Below are 21,361 nucleotides of genomic sequence, written 5' to 3' on the forward strand. Positions count from 1 at the left end.
GGTGTTTGGAGTGGAGGTTGGAGATAAGAGATGAGAGGTCTTGGTAGATGTGATTGTGTTATCATTTGGAGCCTTCCAGAGTGGAAGATGACCCCCATTATACTCCCCCAGCTTTATTGAGGTGTAATAGATGATCCTTTTGTCAGAGGGAGATAGTTGAGCTGCTTTCTGGAAACCAGAATTTGTTATAAGGAAGGATTTTCAGTTTTAAACTTTGAAGTAAAATCATTGCCACAGTATTTCAGTGATATTTTAAAGAAGTATTTGTATTTAATAAGTAAAAAATTTAAAATTCATCAGCAGACTTAAAGAATTACTAAGGATGGTACGTTTAAAAGATGAACATTTTCATTTGCCTCTGAATGTTGTTAAAACAGGCAAGGTAATATTAAATGAAAAACACAGAGAATTTATCTTAGAAGCTTTTGTGTTTTTTTACTCTTTGTTTACTGGTCTGCCTGAGAGCACTTTTGTTTAAGAAGATAACTTAATTTTGTATCCCTAGGCTCTTTGCTCCTTGTGCTGGGTGTGTTTTCTAATTTCTTGCTCTCTGCTTGGTTTGTTCCCTTTTTTGGGTCACATACTCTTGTGAATAGCTGGCTGCCTTATTTCATCTAGTCTCATTTGCCTTTCTTGCATTTTCTTCCAGATGACTCATGTGTGTTTTGCTAGTAGGTAACTTGGTTCATTTGGTCTGACAAATCAACATAGAAGTGACTTCCTATAAGTGAGAACTTGTGGTAACAGGAAAAGTGCCTTTTTATTTTTGAGATTGTACGCAACATCATCATAATGACCTTTTGATAAATCTTATGGAAAATTCACTGGTATAACTTACACGGATGGATGCATGTGTGGTTTTATAGAATGCACGGCAGAAGTATTTGTATGTACCATTTTGTCTGGCACTATATGAGATGCTCAATAAGTATCAGTTTCCTTCCGTTTTCTCTGTAAGTTTTCCAACATACTCAGTATAAAACCCAAACTTTTTTCTTTAGCCTATGAGGGTCCCACCACTGCATGGTCTGCCTTTAGCCACTTCAGAAACCGTATCCTATCTCCTGGCACCTTTGTCCTTGTTCTCTGTGCCCAGCTATACCACCTCCACACCACTGAACAAGCTTGTTCCTATCTCAGTGCCTTAATTGCTTTGCTCTTTTCCTCAAGCTTTGCCCTGAGATTGTCAATGGCTAATTACTTTATGTCATTCAGATTTCAGTTCCATTGCCAGTGCCTCAGAGAAGTCACAGTGAAGTAGCTGTCCACTCCCTCGCCATTTTCAGTAGCATAGCACTTATCTTTCTGATAGCCTTAATTATTGATTTCTTTTTAAACTCACCTCTGTTATTTAAACTCTGTGAGTACAGAGTTGGACTCTTGTCTTGTCACTTCAGGACCTAAAACAGGACCTGGTAGGTGTTCAGTAAATATTTGAGTGAACTGTTCTCTCAGGAATGTTTTTGTGACCAGCTGATAGGCTTAAACTGGTTTGTCCTTACAACAGAATACTAGAAATTATTCTTTAAAAGGTCAACATTTAGGGGAGGGTTGGAAGAGACTTTCTTACATTGGTATCGACACTTGGAAGCCCAGGGACATATGTGAGTGCTGTCCACTTTTCCTGGAGGAACGTACTTACAGATGGTGTTTGAACCAGGAAAAAAACATAAATGAATAATTGATGAGCCAATTTGAATATGTGCATGTGGTAATCATAATGTTAGAGTTTTAGTAAGTAAACACTTTATTTTTCTTAAGTTAAAGATACGTATTTCATTCAAGAAAAATAATGAGGGCTAGATACCCCCATTTAAATTTTGTGCAGGTTCAGAAGATTTTGTCATTTGCCTTTATTTACATTTACCTGTGATATTCTGTCTTGATTAATCATGTGGTCAGCTTCTCAAAGTTGGTATATGAATCAGAATTTTATTTTAGTTGTAAGATAGAAACTCAGTTCAGACTAGCTTAAGCCAAAAAGGGAGATTTATTGGTATATGGAATCCAAAACGGAGTGAATGACTCAAATGTAAGGAAGAGCCTTGAGCCAGCTGGGCTTCAGGAGACAACTAGAACCAGACCCATTTGAAAGCTACCAGGAATCTTTGTCAACAACTTTGCCTTTTTTTTTTTTTTTAATAGATTAGTTTCATTTTCCCATAGTAGATTGCCTTTCTTCATAAGGAGGAAAAATACAACTCTACGGTGCCAGTTTTTATCCTGTTTTCTCCTGCTGTAGAGTAGGGACTACCTCTTTCTCTATTTCATTTGGAAAATTCTTGAAGCACTGTTGAGTTTGGTTTGGGAAGGTGCCCACCATGGCCAGAGGCCATAGGAAAATGATGGCTGCTCCCCAGTACCTGGTGGGAGTGGGAGGAGAGCTGTGGGGGTGACTGCTGAGTAAAGACAGGAGCCTTTTCCCCTGTGCCTCACCCCCGCCTGTGTCACTCCTCACAAAACGTGTGTCCATTTATGGTTGGGGGGTGTGCTTTTAATCTGTGATAGATTGTCACAGAAAATTCTCTTTTAACCAGAATTGGCACTTTATTTGGCTTTGTGGTTCCCAACCTTTTCAGATACAGATCCATTTTTAAAAGGTCCCTCGTGATAGTAATTGTAGTTTTATGAACTCTGTTTATGGCTAATATGGGTATTCAAATGAATTTATCTTCTCAAAATGAGTCACATAGTAAAGAATTTGGTGCTGTTTTCATGTTGGTTTTGTTTTTAGCATTACTTCTGCTAATTTAAAAACTAATGGAAGCCAATATTTGAGGGCAGCTTCTAGAAAATTCATGGGTTAATTATACATATTTAGGGGGTAAATTAATCTCTGAGAAAGATAACTATTTTCATCCTAACCAGATAACTTTAGTATGTAACAACATTAACAAGTTACATATTCTGGACAGTTATTACTTTGAGCAATATATTTCATTAGTTAACTAAAATAAAATGGTTAGTTAGCCATGTAGAAAAAGCCTTTTATGACCAAGAGATAGTAATCTTTCTGAACTTCAGTTGATTCATCTTTAAAACATTAAACTAGGTCTCTGTGGTCTTTTCTTGGTTTAACGCTCTTTGACCCTGTGATTGCACATGTAATTTAAAATTTAAGTCCCTGTTCAGCCAAATTAAATCGAAAATGTACAGTACTTACCTCTTCAGGTAAATCATTATGTGAATTATTTTTTCCTTAAGAAAATATTTGCATTTCTCTGACACCTTCTCAATTTTGAGCAAGTTAGTCATAGAGAAAAATATTTTTTGATATATGAAGAAGGAACTTTTATTGTTTAATCCATTAATCTTTGAGTTCAGGTGCATTTGTTACATCCCATTTCATTGTAGAGAAAACTACAAGAACTACCACCAGACACATTTTTGAGAATGTTTTTTCTTTAATGCCCTTAATTATATGACTGCTAACTGTCAAAGCCAATAATTTTTTTAGCAGTTCAGGTTTTATTTTGCTCTGTGTACTACATGTTTTAGGAATTGTACTAAGAGTATATCTCTTAGTTACCATATGATCTGGCAATCCCACTGTGGAGCGTATATCTGGAGAAAACTCTAATTTGAAAAGATACATGCACCCTAGTCTTCATAGCAGCACTATTTATTAATAGCCAAGACATGGAAGCAGCCTAAATGCCCATCAACATATGATTGGATAAAGAATTTGTGTGTAGACAGACAGACAGACAGACAGACAGACAGACAGACACACACACACACGATGGAATACTACTCTGCCATAAAAAAGAATGAAATAATGCCATTTGCAGCAACATGGATGGACCTAGAAATTACCATATTCAGTGAAGTCAGACAGAAAAAGATAAAATATATGGTATCACTTATATGTGGAATCCTAAAAAAATGGTACAAATGAGCTTATTTACAAAACAGGAACAGACTCACTGACAAAGAAAACAAATGTATGGTTACAGGGAGGGAGAGGGGAGGGCGGGATAAATTGGGAGTTAGGAATTTGCAGTTACAAACTACTATATACAAAATAGATAAACAGCAAGGTCCTACTGTATAACACAGGGAACTATATTCAATAGTTTGTAATAACCTATAAGGAAAAAATATGAAGAAGAATATATGTATAAATCACTATGCTGTATACCAGAAACTAACACGATGTTGTAAATCCAACTATACTTCAATAAAAGTATATCTCTTAAAGTTAGTGTTCACACCAAATATTGTTCATAGTCATAAGGTTTTAAATACTAAAATAAATTTCAAGTGTTGCCCATATTAACTACTAATTGAGAGTCTGTGTATGTTAAAACAAGTTACAATAAAAATAGACGTATGAGTGGTATAACAGAGGGAGAGGATATATGTTAGGCCACAGAGATGCTGAGTCAGGTGGTCTTTTCTGGCACACCGTTTGGTTTATGTGTAGCATATGGGATGTAAGTTGAGAGTGATGAGAATGGACAGGATAGGTAAGCAGGGATCGTATCATGAAATGACTTCTTTGCTGTGGCAAGGATTTTGGACATTTGTCTGTGACAGGGAACTAGTCAAAGACTTTAAGCAGAAGATCAGGATTATATTTTGGCCCTGGATGTAGTACATGAAGGATAACATGATGGTCTCCGAGGGAAAGGGACTTAGCTCTGGACCTGAGTGACAGAGTGGGAAGGGTAATAGGTGAGAGTGATACATAACTCTAAGAGTATTGCAAACCGTCCACATTTCTGAATTCTGAGGGAAAAAAGCAGTTGGAAATTCAGGAGAAAATGGAGTAGCCAGGTTTTCTTTTCTCTGACTTGCTGCCGCTCCTCTTTTTGTGGGGAACCGGGGGTATGAAGACTGGGGTTTTATGGGGGTGGGGAATTAATTTGATATTCAAATGGCTAATGGACAAAATCGGGGCAACAAAAGGAGGGGGGAAACGGCCCTTGTCATCGTGATATCCTAACCAAGGGGTAACTGAATTAGGTACTTACTTGTGAATAGTCACAAGAAAAATAGATTGGTATAGTAAAATTAGTTCATGAAGATTCTAGTGGGTATAATTTTTATTGAGTTTTAGGTTAGACACATTTTCATGTACTTTCAAAGCTTTTAAAAAGATTTTATGTTAGTATAAAAATCATTAGAATCTGATAACTAGGAAGTTAATCTGAATTAAGTAGTTTATAACATTATGTAATTAAAATTACACAAATGTTGCTTTTAAAAATATTTTTTATTTTGAAATAATTTTAGACTTACAGAAGCAAAGTATAGAGATAGTCCAGAATTCCCATGTACTCCTTTGCCTTGCTTTCCCCACAGTATTAAAAATCTTATGTAACTGTGGTACACTTAGCACACCTAAGAAACTAACATTGATACAATATTAAACTATACAGAACTGCAGACTTTATTTGGATATCCCCAATTTTCCCCATGAATGTCTTTTTTCTATTCCACTATCCAATGCAGGATCCCACAATGCATTTAGTTGTTTCTTTAGTCTCCCCTCGTCTGTGATAGTTCCTCAGTCTTGTATTTTTTATGACCTTTGAAGAGTACTGGTTTGATATTTTTGATGTTTGGATTGAGGTTATGGATACTTGGGGAAGAGAAGACCACAGAGGTGATGTGCTTATCTTGTATCAGGGGGACGTATCAGTATTTACATACAGTAAGACTGTCAGTTATTACTGGTAATGTTAACTTTGATCACTTGGTTAGGAGAGTTAACCTTTTATCTAGAATTGTTTAGATTGGTACTGTCCAGTCACATATAATGTGCACTACACATGTAATTTAAAATTTTCTAGTAGCCACATTGTAACAAGTGATAAGAAACACATGAAATTAATTTTTAACAATGTTTTATTAACTACTATAACCACAATATTATCATTTCATCAGGTTTCTTCATTATGAAATTACTGTTTTTCTGCTTTCCATACTGTTCATTAGAAGTGAATCACTTAAATTCAGCCCTCATTCAAAGCACTGAAGACATTAAGTTCCACTTTCTAAAGGGAAAAGTATCAAAGAATTTATGGATATGTGTTAGTTGCTATAGTAGTCAAGAAAAATTTTAGGGAGGTACTCAGAGGATGTGTAGCTAGCCTTTTTTTTCTTTAAAGTTTTGCCCAAGTAATAATAAACAAACAAACAAACCTAAATACCCCACACCCTAAAAAAATCATTTTTTTAAAAAGTGTGTCCAATAGTTTTAGCATTCATCAGTGGGATATTATTTGCAGTAGTGATTACTGTGTTCTAATGGTGATTTTCTAGTTCCCTTTTGCCTTCTACATGTATTAATTGGATTTTTTTCTATACAGATTTGCTCCTTTTCCCTCATTTATTTTTTTTTAGTCACTTAGGTCAATGGATCCATGGATTTTTATTTTGTTCTTTGGGTTGTAAGTTAATATTATCACACCTGACTTTGTTGCTGAAATTGTTCTAGCTTTGGCCACTGGGAACTCGTGCAGGCTGACTCTTGTGCTCTTTCAACGTGACCCACTCTTTGTTTTTGTGATCAGTTTTTTCTTCCTGACACACAGGGGGCTCCATACTCATCTTGTATTTTACGTGTCCTAGCCCTAGAATCAATCATTTCTCCAGGAAACCCTGGTTTCCTTTTATTGGAATGACAACAAAATTTTATTCTAATTCAGGAAGTAATGTTTTCATATGGATTTTACAGAGTGTTAGTATTGGCTTGTGATTCTACAACAGATTTTTTTTTTTTTATGGCTTCTGAACAGTGTTTATTCACTCAGCAAACTTTTAAGAATTATTTTTGTGCCAGCATTCTTAGACGTGAGGGATCTAAGGACAAGTAAGATATGGCTATTGATCCCAAGAAGTCTAGATGTAGTAGGAAAGAAGGTCTTTTTTATTCCTCAAACATATTTTGAGTGCCTGTTATTTGCCAGGTACTGTGCTACGAGTCAACAGGAAATAATAAGAACTTGAGAAGGATAGCATAGGTTGCTTTTCAGAGCATGTGGAAGGGGTACTTAACCCAGTATTGGGCCAGGTTGAATTGTGGAACAAGTCTTGAAAATGTCTAGATCTTAGTTAAATGTGGGATTAAGTGGGTGGGTAGAGGGAGGGAAGCTATTCCAGTCAGAGGAATAGTGGTGCCAAGACCACTAGGTATAATGATGTGTGAGGGAGGTCTAGAGATAAGCCTCCCTGTGTAAGATAGTGGTGTTGGGGGAGATAGGACGAAGTGGTGGCAGGATCCAGATGCTGAAGGTCCTGTGGGTGAGCCGAGGCTTTGGAAAGTTGAGGGGCCATTTCAAGGAGTTTGAGTTGGAGGGTAATGTGATCAGATCATCCTGCTGGCACCTTGGAAGGTATGTTGGCTTTCTGGAGTCTCTTGCCATGGTGGAGGTGTGAAGTGAATGTCTTAATTAAGAACTGTGTCAGTGGTTCACCTGGAGAACTTGTTAAAACATGTTTTAACGTCTTGCAGTCCCACTCCCAGAATTTCTGATTCAGTAGGTCTGGGATGGGACTGAGAATTTGCATTTCCTTGGACAGAGTAGTATTGAATATTTTCTGTTTAATTGTATTAACTTAAAATTAGACTATTGATAGTTTTTAAGGATTAATAATAAAACAACTTTAATCCAGACTGAGATACTCTGGGGGAGGGGATCTATGATCATCATATATTTTACACATTTATACATGTATATCTTTGTATAATAAGTGATGTGTAGAAAGTGAAGCTAGCTTTAGGAATCTTGACAACATTTCTTATTCTCCAGCTCTTGCACCTTTTCCCCTTAACTGTCTGAGATGTAGGGTTTAAAAGAGTGGCCAACTATTGTTTCCAGTTCCCACGTTGCTGACTTGCATTCTGTAAATGTTGATGCAGCTTGCATAATTACAAGCAAGGACAGCTATGACGTGATGCTAGCTGGCCAACACTAATTGTAAGGAAACCCTGATTTTAGACTGTGTGTCTTACAGTCAATAAATACAGCATGAAGTCTAAGAAATGTGTTTTTTCTAGATTGATCTGTTTGAATTATGTCCCTAAGTTAAAGAAATCAGAGAATGTCCTGTTTAGTAACTAATTCTTTTGTGTGTGTATACATGTATATGTAAAATTTAGTTCAGAGGAGGCAAAAAACAAAACAAAAACATCGCAAACCCTACTGTCTATGTTGCTGAGCTATTTACTGTCTTCTCAGTGTTCCCAGCCGTGACCAGTGCTGCTTGGGAATCAGTCTGGTGCTGATGGTCATTTTACAATGATTATCTTTTATGTAGGATTGTACACATTTAGTTCGAGTTCAAAGTCTTTGACTTGCATTTTATTAATTGAAAATGGAATTAATCTGATGGGTTCATAAGGTACATAAAAATGTGAGGTAGGTGCAGGAAATAATCTGTTTGCCTTCTGCTTGTAGAAATCTGCTTTCTTTAATTAGAGTTTTGTGGAAAAGAAGACTTCAAGGGCACATAGACTAGCTAAAATAACCACTTGGAAATTGAGAAAGGCAAGAACTGGTTTGGGTTATTTGAGATAGTAAGTAGGCAGAACTATCAGAAAAACAGCAAAGCACAACAAATGAAAATTAGGGTGTTAAACATTTATCAAATTTAAAAAACCAATGTGTTTGTGTATATTTATTTAGGTATATAAATTGTTTAACTGGCTTTTGATTGTTGAGTACTTTATTATACATTTATATATTTTTTAAGCTTCTACAGGGTTATAGACTTTAGGCTTGTTTTATGATTTAGGACTCTTTGAGTTTAAAATTACAAAACCCAATAGCTGAGAGTTTGATGAAAAATAATTTATTGGAAAAGTATCTCATGAAATTTGGTGTGGAGATATATCCCGGAATTGGGAACAGAGTAGGAGCTGAGGACTCAGTGGAGACTGTTCTGGACATTATGTGATTCTTCTTTCTTCCTGCAAACTCTAGATACTTCTACTTATTCCACAAATCAGCAAAAGAAACCTTCTAGCAGCTCTTTAATTTATATAATTTTGTCTAAGCTCCTAGAGAAAAGCATTCCAACTTTTGTTTCTTCCAGCTTTTTTTTTCTTTCTTAGATTAATGTTTTTAGGAACACGTGCAAACGTGACTCTCTAGCCATGCTCTTAACCAGTAGTTAATGTTACTAAGTTAAATTAGATCTAAACTATGAGGTTAGATACATGGGGGTATTAATGACCTTGATCCATTGATCACACATAATTTTAAACAGATAAACATGCTAAATTTTATTGAAACAAAGTGTTGAGTCCTTATGCAGACGTGTAACTAGTGTCTGTGAAACTCAGCAGCATAGCCTCCTGGGTTTGCGGCCAGCGTAGCTTGTCTTATAAACATGAATGGTCGTCATCATCAGCTTTTGCCAAGCCCCATGCTCCAAGTGGCTACAGTATGTTGTTTGCTAGGAGAGGCCTTTCTTGGAGTCGTAGGGGCTAATACTTTTCTTAACATTTACTACTGATTATAATTATACAATTATGTGGGTGATTCCCCCCCCCCCCTTTTCCAATAGATCAGCAAGGGCTGACATACCTTTAGTGCTTGGAAAGGGGTGTTGATAAATGCTTATTTTAAGAAAGAAGAGAGTCTGAATATAAACTCATGCTACTAAAAATGATGAGAATTTTATGTCTTTGTGTTTTCAAGTAGTTATCTTGATCAGACTTGTCATTTATATGTGTGTAAATTATATATATTGACTTTTATGTATAGTTTTTCTTTTTAATAAATCATGCAGTTCTCATAACTATTGAATGAATGTGCTCTATTTTAAAATAGAGGGTCCTTATTTTCATAAAGTGATGCTCTAAATCATGCCATAAGTGGTAATTTATGTACCATTTTTGAGGGAATCTTTTTAACATTAGAGAATTGATATAATTTCAAGAAGCTTGTTCATTCAGTTTTAGAAGTGAGCTATTTACTTTCCTCAGCAGCAGGAATCAGGCCCAACATTTTAAACCCACGATGGAAACTGATTTCTCCTTTTTTTTCCATTGAGAAAATTCAACTGGTGCCACACAAGTAAAAAAAATAACCTGTCACTATAGGAATTAAAAAAAAAAATTCTTCCAGTTCTTTTTACATTTTACAGCAGGAGGTCTAACATTCTAATAGAATATTGCTACATTGAGACTTTTCTGAATGCTAATGATTTGAGAGACCACATCTTATTTTTTTATTGCTTTAGTTTTGGAGGTAAGGAGAGATGTACTTTTGGTGGCCCCACTAAATGTAGCCATAGGATGAATATTTCTGTTTCTTGATTTATATTGAGTGTATATAGAAGAATGATACTGGCTTAGTATTACTGCGGGAAAGTTAGGTTAATTTTCTGGGTTTAATAACCTTAAGGTTGTTAGTAGTTGTCCAGTGGTGATTTCCTAATCACAGCCACACCTTACATAGCAAAGGGGTTTTTGTAGATGTGATTAAGTTAAGGGACTTGAGATGGGGAGAGTATCCTGGGTTTTACAGATTATAATTACTTGAATACTTAAAAACTGTAGTCTGAGAGATGACTGGTGAAGAATGGGAGATACAGTTTAGCAAAGTAGACTCTGAAAATGGAAGAAGGGGCCTTAAGCCAAGGAATGTGGGCTGCCTCTAGAAGTTGGAAAGGTCAAAGAAATGGCTCTCCCTGTAGAAGCCTCCATACAAGAATGTGGCCTTGCTTTTATGACTTAATTTGAGCCCTTGAGACCTGTGTCAGACTAACCTACAGAACTGTAAGATAATACATTTGGTTGTTTAAAGCTACTAAATTTGTGGTAATTTGTTACAGCAGCAATAGAAAGTATTGTTTTCTTTTTGTGCCTGGCTCCTCTCCCCCTCCCCCCAGTTTTAAGATTCATCATGCTGTTGTCTGTATCAGTAATTAGTTCCTTTCTTAGTACCATTCCATTGTATGGATATACTGCCATTTTTTAACCGTTCACCTGTTGATGAATGTTTATGTTGTTTCCAGTTTTGAACAATTAGAAATAAAGCTGTTGGCTAATGAATATTTGTGTAGAGGTCTTTCTGTGGACATATTTTCACTTCTTTTTACCTAGGAATGGGATTGCTAGGTCACTTGGTAAGTGTTGTTTAATATTATTAAAAAACAAAACAAAACAAACCACAAACCTGCCAAACTGTTTCCCAAGTAGTTGTACCAGTTCACATTCCTGCCAAGTTTCTCCACCTTGGAAGTTCTAACCTGTTTAATCTTAGCCGTTCTAGTGGATGTTTTGTAGTTATCTCCTTGTATTTTAACTTCCATTTCATTGATGACATTCTTAAATCTTTTGTGAACTGTTTAAATATTTTGCTCATTATTTGAGTTGTGTATCTTCATATAATTGTTGTAGTTTTCTTTATAGTATTCTGGATGCAAGTCTTTGTCAGAATTACATAGCATATTTTTTCTAGTATATGGCTTGCTTTTTCATTCCTTTCATGTCTTTTTTTTTTTTTTTTGAGTCAAAGTTTTAAATTTTGATCACATGGATTATACATTTTTTGTTACATGATTTATGTTCTTTGTGTCCCAAGAAGATTTATACTATGTTGTTTGTTATAAGTTGTAGCATTTTAGCTTTTACATTTAGGTCTGAAATCAAACATTAAATTACTTTGATTTAATTTTTGTGTATATGCTATGAGGTAAGTTCCCCCTCTCCCTCCACCATGTGAATATCCAGTTGTTTCAGTACCATCTGTTGGAAGACACTATCCTTTGTCAAAAACCAGCTTTTTGGGGGTGGAAAGAGTGGTAGATTTCTTGCAGTTTTCTTTGTGTATGATCATAGTATCTGTAAATAAAGACAACTCATTCTTTCTGATTTGTATGCCTTTAATTTCTTGCTTTATTTCAACTGCATAGGGTCTGCAGTACAGTGTTTTGTAGGAGTTGGTGATACAGGACATTCTTGCCTTGTTCTCAATTTTAAGGGCACAGAATTTTGTCTTTCACTGGTGAGTATGATGTTAGCTACAGGTTTTTCTAAAGACTCTATCATTTTTTTTAACATTTTTTATTGATTTATAATCATTTTACAATGTTGTGTCAAATTCCAGTGTTCAGCACAATTTTTCAGTCATTCATGGACATATACACACTCATTGTCACATTTTTTTCTCTGTGAGTTATCATAACATTTTGTGTATATTTCCCTGTGCTATACAGTGTAATCTTGTTTATCTATTCTACAATTTTGAAATCCCAGTCTATCCCTTCCCACCCTCCACCCCCCATAGAGACTCTATCATGTTGATGATACTTTCTTCTATTTACAGTTTGCTGAGAACTTTCATTGTGAGTGGGTATTGGATTTTGTCAGAGGTTTTTGCTGCACCTACTGAGATGATCGTATATGTGTTTTCTCCTTTTATTTAACACTTTCAAGTGTTAAGCCATCCTTGCTTGCAACCAGTCATAATATACTATCCTTTCTATATGTTGTTGATTTAATTTCCTGATAGTTTATAAGAATTTTTTCATCTGTGTTCATGAGGGACATTGATTTATAGTTTTTGTTTGGTGTTGGGGTAAAGCTAATTTCAGAAAAAAAATTGAAAAATGTTTGTCCTCTCTGTTTTTCCAAGGAGTTTGTGTAGGTTTGGTATTTTCTCTAAATGTTTGATACAACTCACCAGAAAGTCATCTGGGTCTTGATTCTTTGTGGCATGGTTTTAAAATAACATATTAAATTTCTTTTATAGACATGGGGTGCTGTAGATTTTCTGTCTCCATTTTGGTAATTAGTGTCTTTCAAAATAATTTTTTTCTTTGAATTGCAGAATTTATTATCTTAATATTTTTGTTATTCTTTTATTGAGTGTGAAATTTGTGGTTAAATTACCTTTTTCGTATCTTATGATTAGAAGTATGTCTATTTTTTGATGAGTTTAGAGTTTATACATTTCATTGATTTATTCAAAGACAGACATTTATTTCATTGCTTTTTCTCTGTTGTGTGTCCATTTTCTATTGCATTGATTCCCACTCTTTTTTCTATTTACCAAATTTAATTTGCTCTTTTTCTAGCTTCTTATTAAGCTTATACCAGTGGCGTCTAATCTCAGTTCTTTTGAATAATAGAAAGCAGTTTAGAGCTACAAATTCCCCTTTAAGTCTTGCTTTATGGCTGCACTCCATAAATTTTGATAAGCTCTTTTCATTTTCATTTAATTCAAAATGATTTCTAATTTTCTTTGTTTTCTTCTTTCACCCTTGGCTTATTTTGTAGGGTGTGTGTTTGATTTTCAAATATTTGAGGACTTTGTACATGTCTCGCCCTTTGATCAGAGAAAATACTCTGATTTAAATATTTTATATCTATTTTATAGCTCGTGCGTGGGGTGTTTCCTTTAAATGTCAGTTTGAGTCAGGTTGGTGAGGTGTTCAGATATTATGTATTCTTAGGATTCTTATCATTTACAGAGAGAAGAGTTTTAATCTCCAACTCAAGTGTGATCTATTTTTCCTTTAACTTCTGTTAGCTTTCATACACACACACACACACACACACACACATATTTCCAAGTTATGTTGTTTGGTGCACATGTTTAAGATTTTTATGTCTTTTTTGATGGATTAACCACTTGCTCATTATGAAATGCTTTTCTTAGTCCTTATAAAAGTACCATGTTTGATACTAATGCAACAACCTTGGTTTCCTTATGTCTAATTTTTGCATGGTATATGTTTTCTGTTCTTTTACTTTTGATCTGTATTTTTACAGTTAAAACTGGGTTTCTTTTAGACAGCATATAGTTAGGTCTTCAAAAAAAAATTGGGCTGACAATTTGTCTTTGAATTGGATTTAGATTATTTACATTTAATGTAATGATGTGGTTGAACTTTTAAGAATACTACTTTGAAATTGTTTCTTTTCTTTTTAAATTTGCCTTCTTGGTTGATTTAATAAATTTTAGCATCCCATTTTTATTTCCATATTGATTTTTGACTGTATCTCTTTGTATACTCTTTAAGTTGTTACCCTACAGTTGACTTTTTTCATACTTTCCAGTCTGTGTTCAAGTAAAATTATAATACTTTGTGTATAAATTTACTATAGTCTGTCCGATTTTATACCATTTTTGCTCTACATTTTATTTCCATAGTTGTTACAAACTCAGATATATTATTGTTTTTGCTTTAAACAGTTACCTTTTAGAGGAATTTTAAAATGAAGAGAATTTTTTTATATTAGTACATGTTTACCAATTATGGAATTCATTCTTTTGAGTATATCTGAGTTTTTACTTCTGTTTTCTTTCTACTAAAGAACTTTCTTCAGTGTTTCTGTTAGTCAGGTCAGTTGGTGGGTAATTCTGTTAACTTCTGTTTGTCTGATAAAATGTTTATTTTACCTTCAGTTTTGAAGGATATTTCACTGGATATAGAATTATGTGTTGTCACCTTTTTACTTAAATATTTTAAAGACTTCTTTCCATTATTTCTTCCTTGCATTATTTCTGATTTCTGATGGGCAGGCTACAGGGTTTTGTTCCTTCATATTTAATTTATTGGGTTTTTCCTGGCTGCTGTTACGATTTTTTTCAGCAGTTTGATTATAATGTGTGTAATTTTCTGTTTATAATTGTTGCAGTTTTCTGTTTATTTTGCTTGGATTTTGTAGAGCTTCTTAGATTTGTAGGTTTATACTTTAATAGAATTCAAACAAATTAAGATTACTTTCTTTCCAACCTTCTGCAGCTTCCATTATACTAATGTTGGCCTGTTTGTTATTGACACACAGTTGACTGTGACTTCTTCTTTCTTTAATTTATGTACTTTTTTAAAAAATTCTTTTAGAAATCAGTTTAAATCTTACAGAATAGTTGTGGCTTCTGATACAGTATGTGTATCACTGTTTTCTCCTCAAGTTTAAAATAGTTTGTGTTGCCCCTGTGAGTTCACTCTGGTACCCTCGGGTGCCTCGTGGTCTGTTTGGAAACTATGGGCCTGTAGCCATATTCAGAAATTTTATGAAGGTCCTGAGATAGACCACTTAGGTGTATTAAGGCCTGTTGGACGAGAATGTTAAATGCATAATGTTAAACTATTAACAGTGCTGTTCACGTGTATCAGTGTCCTTTTCATGAGGACTTAGGATAGAAATGTCTTTGTGGTGTCATTGACAGGACAGTCTTTTTCTTACTATGGCTGTGCCTTTGCATCTTAGCAGATTTAGGGTTTGTCTGTCTGTCTATCTGTCTTCCTTTTTTATTTGCTGCTAAAAGCCTGGAGTTTTTGTGGTAAAATATACGGAATATAAAATTTACCATTTTAATCAATTTTAAGTGTACAATTCAGTGGCATTAAGTACATTTACAGTATTGTGAACCATCACCATTATCCATTTCGAGAACATTTTCATTGTCCCAAACAGAAACTATACGCATTAAACAATACCTCTTCTTTCCTCTCCTCTCCCAGGATCTGGTAACATTTATTCTACTTCCTGTCTGCAAGAATTTATTTATCCTAGGTGCCTGATATAAATGAAATCATAGAATATGTGTCGTTTTGTGTGTGATTTATTTCGCTTGTAAAATGTCCTCAAGGTTCATCTTAAGTATTGTAGCATATACCAGAATTTCATTTTTTAAAAAAATTTCCCCCTAGTTTTATTGAGATATAATTCACATAGAACACTATATAAATTTTAGGTGTATAACATAATGATTTGGTATATGTATATAATATGAAGTGATTACTACAAAAATTATTGTTTAGTTAACATTTATCCTCTCAAATAGTTTTGTTTTCCTTGTGATGAGAACTTTTTAAGATTTACCCTCTTAGCTTTCATATATACAGTATAGTATTGTTAACTATAGTCATCATGTTTGTGTTACATCCTCAGGACTTACTTATTTTATAACTGAAAGTTTGTACCTTTGACTATTGGTGAAAAAACATTTCATTTATTTTTATAGCCAAATAGTATTCTGTTGTGCATACCGCATGAACAATATTCTGTTGTGGGTATATCCACATTTTTCTTATCTGTTCATTTTTTGATAAACACTTGTGTTATTTTTTCCTTTTGATTATCGTGAAGAAAGCTTCTATGAACATTGGTATACAAATATCTGTTTGAGTTGCTGCTTTCTGTTCCTTTGAGTAGTTACCCAGAATTGCTGGATCAGGTGGTAATTCTATGTTTAATATTTTGAAAAACAACCATATTGTTTCCACAGTGGTTAAACCATTTTACAACGGTTCCAACTTATCCATATCCTTTCCAACACTTGTTATTTATTTATTTATTTATTTTTCAATTGTGATAAGACAACATAAAATTTACCATCTTAACCATTTTTAAATATACCTTTTGGTTGTGTTAAGTACATTCACATGGTTGTGCAGCCAGTCTCCAGAACTTTTTTCATCATGGAAAACTAAAACTCTGTACCCTTTAAACAACTCACTAAATTCCCTTCTGTCCAGTCCCTGGCATCTAGATACCTCATAAGTGGCATCATATGGTATTTGTATTTTTGAGACTGGCTTCTTTCATTTAGCATAATGTTCCTCAAGGTTAATATATATATAAAATAGTATTTATCAGAATTTCCTTCCTTTTTAAGGTTGAATAATGTTCCGTTGGATGTATAGACCCCAGTTTGTTTATTCATTAATCTGTCCATGGACACTTGGGTTTCTTCTACCTTTTGGCTATTGTGAATTATGCTGTTATGAACATGGGTGTGCAGATACCTCTTTGAGACCCTTGCAGTTTCTTTGAGTATATATCCAGGAGTGTAATTGTAGGCTCATGTAGTGATTCAGTTTAATTTTTTGAGGAACTGCCATACTGTTTCCATAGGAACTGCACCATTTTGCATATTCACAACAGTGTACAAAGGTTCCAGTTTCTCCACATCCTTGCCAACACTTACTTTCTGTTGGTGTGAGTTTTTCTTTTTATAATAACTACACTAATGGATGTGTGATGATATTATTTTAATTTGCAGTTCCCTAATTAGTGATTTTGAACATCGATTAATATGCTTGTCGGTCATTTGTCTGTCTTATTTGGAATAGAGTCTATTCAGATCCATTTTTAAATCAGATTATTTGTGGGGTTTTTGTTGTTGAATTGTTGGAGTTCTTTATATATTATGTGTATTAATCTCTTACCAGATATATGACTTGCAAATATTTTCTGCCATTCCCTAAGTTGCCTTTTTTAAACTTGATTGTGTATGTTGATGCACAGATTTATTTTCTGTTTATTTGATAATAGCCATCCTAATGTGTGTGAGGTGGTATCTCACTTTGGTTTTGACTTCAGTTGCCTGATACCTAATGATGCTGAGTATCTTTTCATGTTCTTTTTGACCATTTGTATATCTTCTTTGGGAAAGCTTAAGATTTGTTGTGACTTTCATTTACTTTTCTGTTCTTATTTGTCTTATGCATTAGTTTTAAATTTTTATTTTTTAGCATTGTTCTATTCACTCTTATATGTTCCTCTAAATTATTTTTGATACAGTGTTTGATAAAATTCTAGGTAAGGTGGTTGCTTGGTTGGTGAGGAATTTCTTTACATTGTATTAAACCTTGACCTTGCTGTTAATTCAGTTTTGAGGCACTGGGCAGGTTAGTTTTTGCCGTCTGGGTTCATAAAAGGCAATCATGTTACATGTGTTGGTTGCAAAACACTCTTCAAGCAGTGTGGTTCTGCATGGTAGCATCAGCTGAATAGGAATGTAAGAGCAGGAATTGTGAAGAGCAGGAGCGAAACACATTTAGGAAAGCTGTGAGGAAAAGAGAAATAAAGCAGAGAGAGATGGAAGCAGTAATAGTGCATTTAGGGCTAGTCAAGATCAAGTAAATGGGATAGCAAACTCTGTGGAGTCTGAATGAGGGCTTGGAGATGTCTACACAGGAAAAAAAAACTGAAATATATAGAACTTGGGGCCAACATTGCCTGAGTAGGTGAGGGAGATAAATATGAATATAGCAGCTTTCTGCAAGAGCTTAGAGTGGGTCTCAAATTAGTCAGTCCTTTGGCTCTGGAGAATCCAAAGAGAGCAAGGACAGCCGTCTGGGAGTAAAAAGCAAGATGCATAATCTAGAGTGAGTGTAGCAACTTTAAAGTCTTGTAAGCTGAAAAGGAAGAGTGACAGCTGGGAGTATCTTTGGAAGAAGTTTTGCAGCACAGCCAGGCCAATTTAGTAAAATAACAAAACTTGTAAATTTCTACAGTTGTATTTAATTTATTCCTGAAATACCCTCACACTGTTACACATTTGAACCAACTGGGAACAAATTATACTTAGCAGTATTTAGGACAAAAGAGTACTATATCTAGTGGGAAAACTCCCTTTACTCTTGGATAGTGAAAACTTACTCTGAGGTATCTCCATAGTTGAGGCAGGGGGTGTACCACAGGTGTTCTGGAGTGCAGCTGGTTTCTCACTAAGCCTACTTACAACTTTATTATATAAACAAAATCACTGAGATAATCAAATGCAAGTGTTTGTTTTAATATTGCTCCTGATACATACTGATACAGTTAAGCCATATTGAGACATACAGACTTTAAAAAATATTTGATATGTAGAGATGGGGAAATTGGAGTGTGGTGCCTTTAAGCATGTATCTGGCTCTCTTCCCACCTTTGAATTTATATACGACGGTGACACTGGGCAAGTTACTCACGTTTCTTCACCAGAGTTGTGTTATCTGTGAAATAAAGAAGGTGAACAGCATTTTTAATCAGCATCATTTCTGATTCTGTGACCCTATTTTTCTTTTTGGTTTATTATTATTATTAATATTAATTATTATTATTATTACCTTTTCTGAGCTATCTTAGAAACAAGTACATTATATATAACCTTATTTCAGGAGAATGAATTGTAAGTTCTGAACAACCAACTTATGTTCCAAACGTTTCATCAGTGGTAGACTTGTATTATATATGGTAAGGTCAGATCCCATAAATTCTCATAGGTTGTTCCAATTTGTGTCTTAATTTTTAAATGAAGGTAAAATATAAAACTTTGTGACTGTTTCTCCTTATTTGTGAATAATTGTATCTACTTCCTTCTCACCCTGCCTGAACTATGGCTGTGGCACAGAATCCTTAGGTAACTACTTTCTGTGACTTCTGTCTCTATGGCACTTGAATAAAGGCTTACACATGACTTACTTTTTTCCATATAGTGAAGTCATTTCTATAAAGTTAAGTCAAGATAGAACTAGGAATACTACTAACAAACGGGAATTTTTTTTTTTCTGAAATACCGTTAAACTACATGGCAGAAAAACAATGTATGAATCTAAGTACTTCAGTGGGACGTTTTGTTTTGTTTTGTTTTGTTTTGTTTTTGTTAGGTAACCTCATTTTGTAGATGCTGAAAGAGGAAGACCGAATTAGGGACTGGTCGATTTTCAGCTTTACTGATCTGGTGACTTTGGGGCTCTGGATTTTGGCAAGCAGAGAAGGTGCCCTGTTATGAGCATTTCTTAGTGCTGCATGTTCCAGTCATCTACTTGTGAATTTCCTGTTTCAGCTCATTTTATTTAGTTTTAATGAATTGAGGACTCTTTATCCCCTGCAGAATGTCAACCTTTTTGACACTAAACTTACTTGCTCCTCTTTTGTAATCTTGAATCCTGTTCTACACCCCCCACCCCCACAAAAAAAACCTTCACGGCAGTTTTTTAAAAATCTCCCTTACTTTCAATTTCTAGAGACAAGGAATAGTTGGGTACATTTGGCTCTTGGTGACTTGGTTATTGTCCTGAAAATAACACTTTTTGACACTAACTTTTAATTTGATGTGTTTGCCCTTGCTGTAGAAGCAGGTAAATGAGAGAAAAAAAATTGAACTTTCTGGTTGAACTTTAACTATGGGGTAAATTTTGCAGTTTGATGTCTTATATTCTCAAAATAGCTAATCAAGAGTGAAAAAAATACATATATACCTATTGTTGTATTAGTTTACATTGGCATTTCCTCAGTTATTTTAGAATAATTGTAGAGCAGAGGTTGGCATACTGTTTCTGTTAAGAGCCAGGTAGTAAATATTTTAGGCTGCTTCTCAAGTCTGCTTGTTGAATGGGAAAGCAGCCATAGACAGTATGTAAATGAATGGGCATGGCTGTGTTCCAGTAAAATTTTATTTATGATAGACACTGAAATTTGAAGTTCATGTAATTTTTACATTCTCCCCCTTTCCCCATTTAAAAATGTGAAAACTATTCTTAATACAAACTTGTGGTTGCCAAGGGGGCGGGGATGGGAAGGGACAGAGTGGAATTTCAAAATGTAGAATAGATAAACAAGATTATACTCTACAGCACAGGAAAATATTTACAAGATCTTGTGGTAGCTCACAGCAAAAAAAAAAAAGTGACAATGAATATATGTATGTTCACGTATAACTGAAAAATTGTTCTCTATACTGGAATTTGACACAACATTGTAAAATAACTATAACTCAATAAAAAATGTTTAAAAATGTTAAAAAAAATGAAACAATAATAAGAAAATAAAAATGTGAAAACTATTCTTAGGTTGTGGATTGTACAGAAGCAGGTCGGATTTGGCCCATGAGCCAGTTTGCCACCTCTTGCTTTAGAAGGATGATGATTAATTTGTTTCAGTCGCTGTCCTGAACTATTTTAAGTAATTAATTGTAGAATTAGCATAATATAAAATTAGCAAAGTCTGAGCTTTCAAATCTAAGAAACCAGATGTCAGCAGATACCTAACCATCTAAACCATCTAAACCTTCAGTTTTCTTATGTGTGAAATAGGAATAATACAAGTATTGTAAATCATAGCTCTTTATTATAAACAACTCAGCCTGTCTGTTGTAGAGCAGGGAATTATTAAAGTACATTAGGTAGCTCACAGAGTCGTTGGGGAGTGATAGAGATACAGATCCGAGTCCAAGCCTCTGGGAACATTTCCCAAAACCGTACTACAGAACTGGTTTTGAGAAAGCTGCTGCTGCTGAGCACTGCATGTCGGGTACTCAGCCTGTTTGTAGACGCTACTACTGTTGGCTCTGGTGCTGTTTCAGTGACAGCTCTACATTGTAACCACTAGAAAATGGCTAATATTGCTGCCACCACCTTCAAAAGCCAACTGTATCTGTTACCTTGGGCTTAGAAATGGAAATTCTGCTTGTTGCTTACTTCCAAATTAAGAGTCTCTTGGAGGTTTATATAATAGATGTAGAATAATATTCTGTGTCTCTAGGTATAAAGGAGGCTGGGAATTTTAAGTTCTGATTTCTACATTAGCGATTATGGGAGCAAATTAAAAATCACATTAATACATTAGATGATGGATAATAAAATGTAGAAATATCCAGAAAGTCTGTTCAGATTTTTA

The 21,361-nt window shown here is 34.6% G+C and overlaps 1 protein-coding gene across 6 annotated transcripts in view; it reads left to right on the top strand.

Annotated features, from left to right (window-relative positions):
- The window catches only part of TBL1XR1 (TBL1X/Y related 1), a 155,744-nt gene that overhangs the window by 12,936 nt on the left and 121,447 nt on the right, over positions 1-21,361 (top strand). The window lies entirely within an intron of this gene.

The sequence above is a fragment of the Camelus bactrianus genome, chromosome 1 (genome assembly GCF_048773025.1).
Source record: "Camelus bactrianus isolate YW-2024 breed Bactrian camel chromosome 1, ASM4877302v1, whole genome shotgun sequence".
Taxonomy (NCBI): Eukaryota; Metazoa; Chordata; class Mammalia; order Artiodactyla; family Camelidae; genus Camelus; species Camelus bactrianus.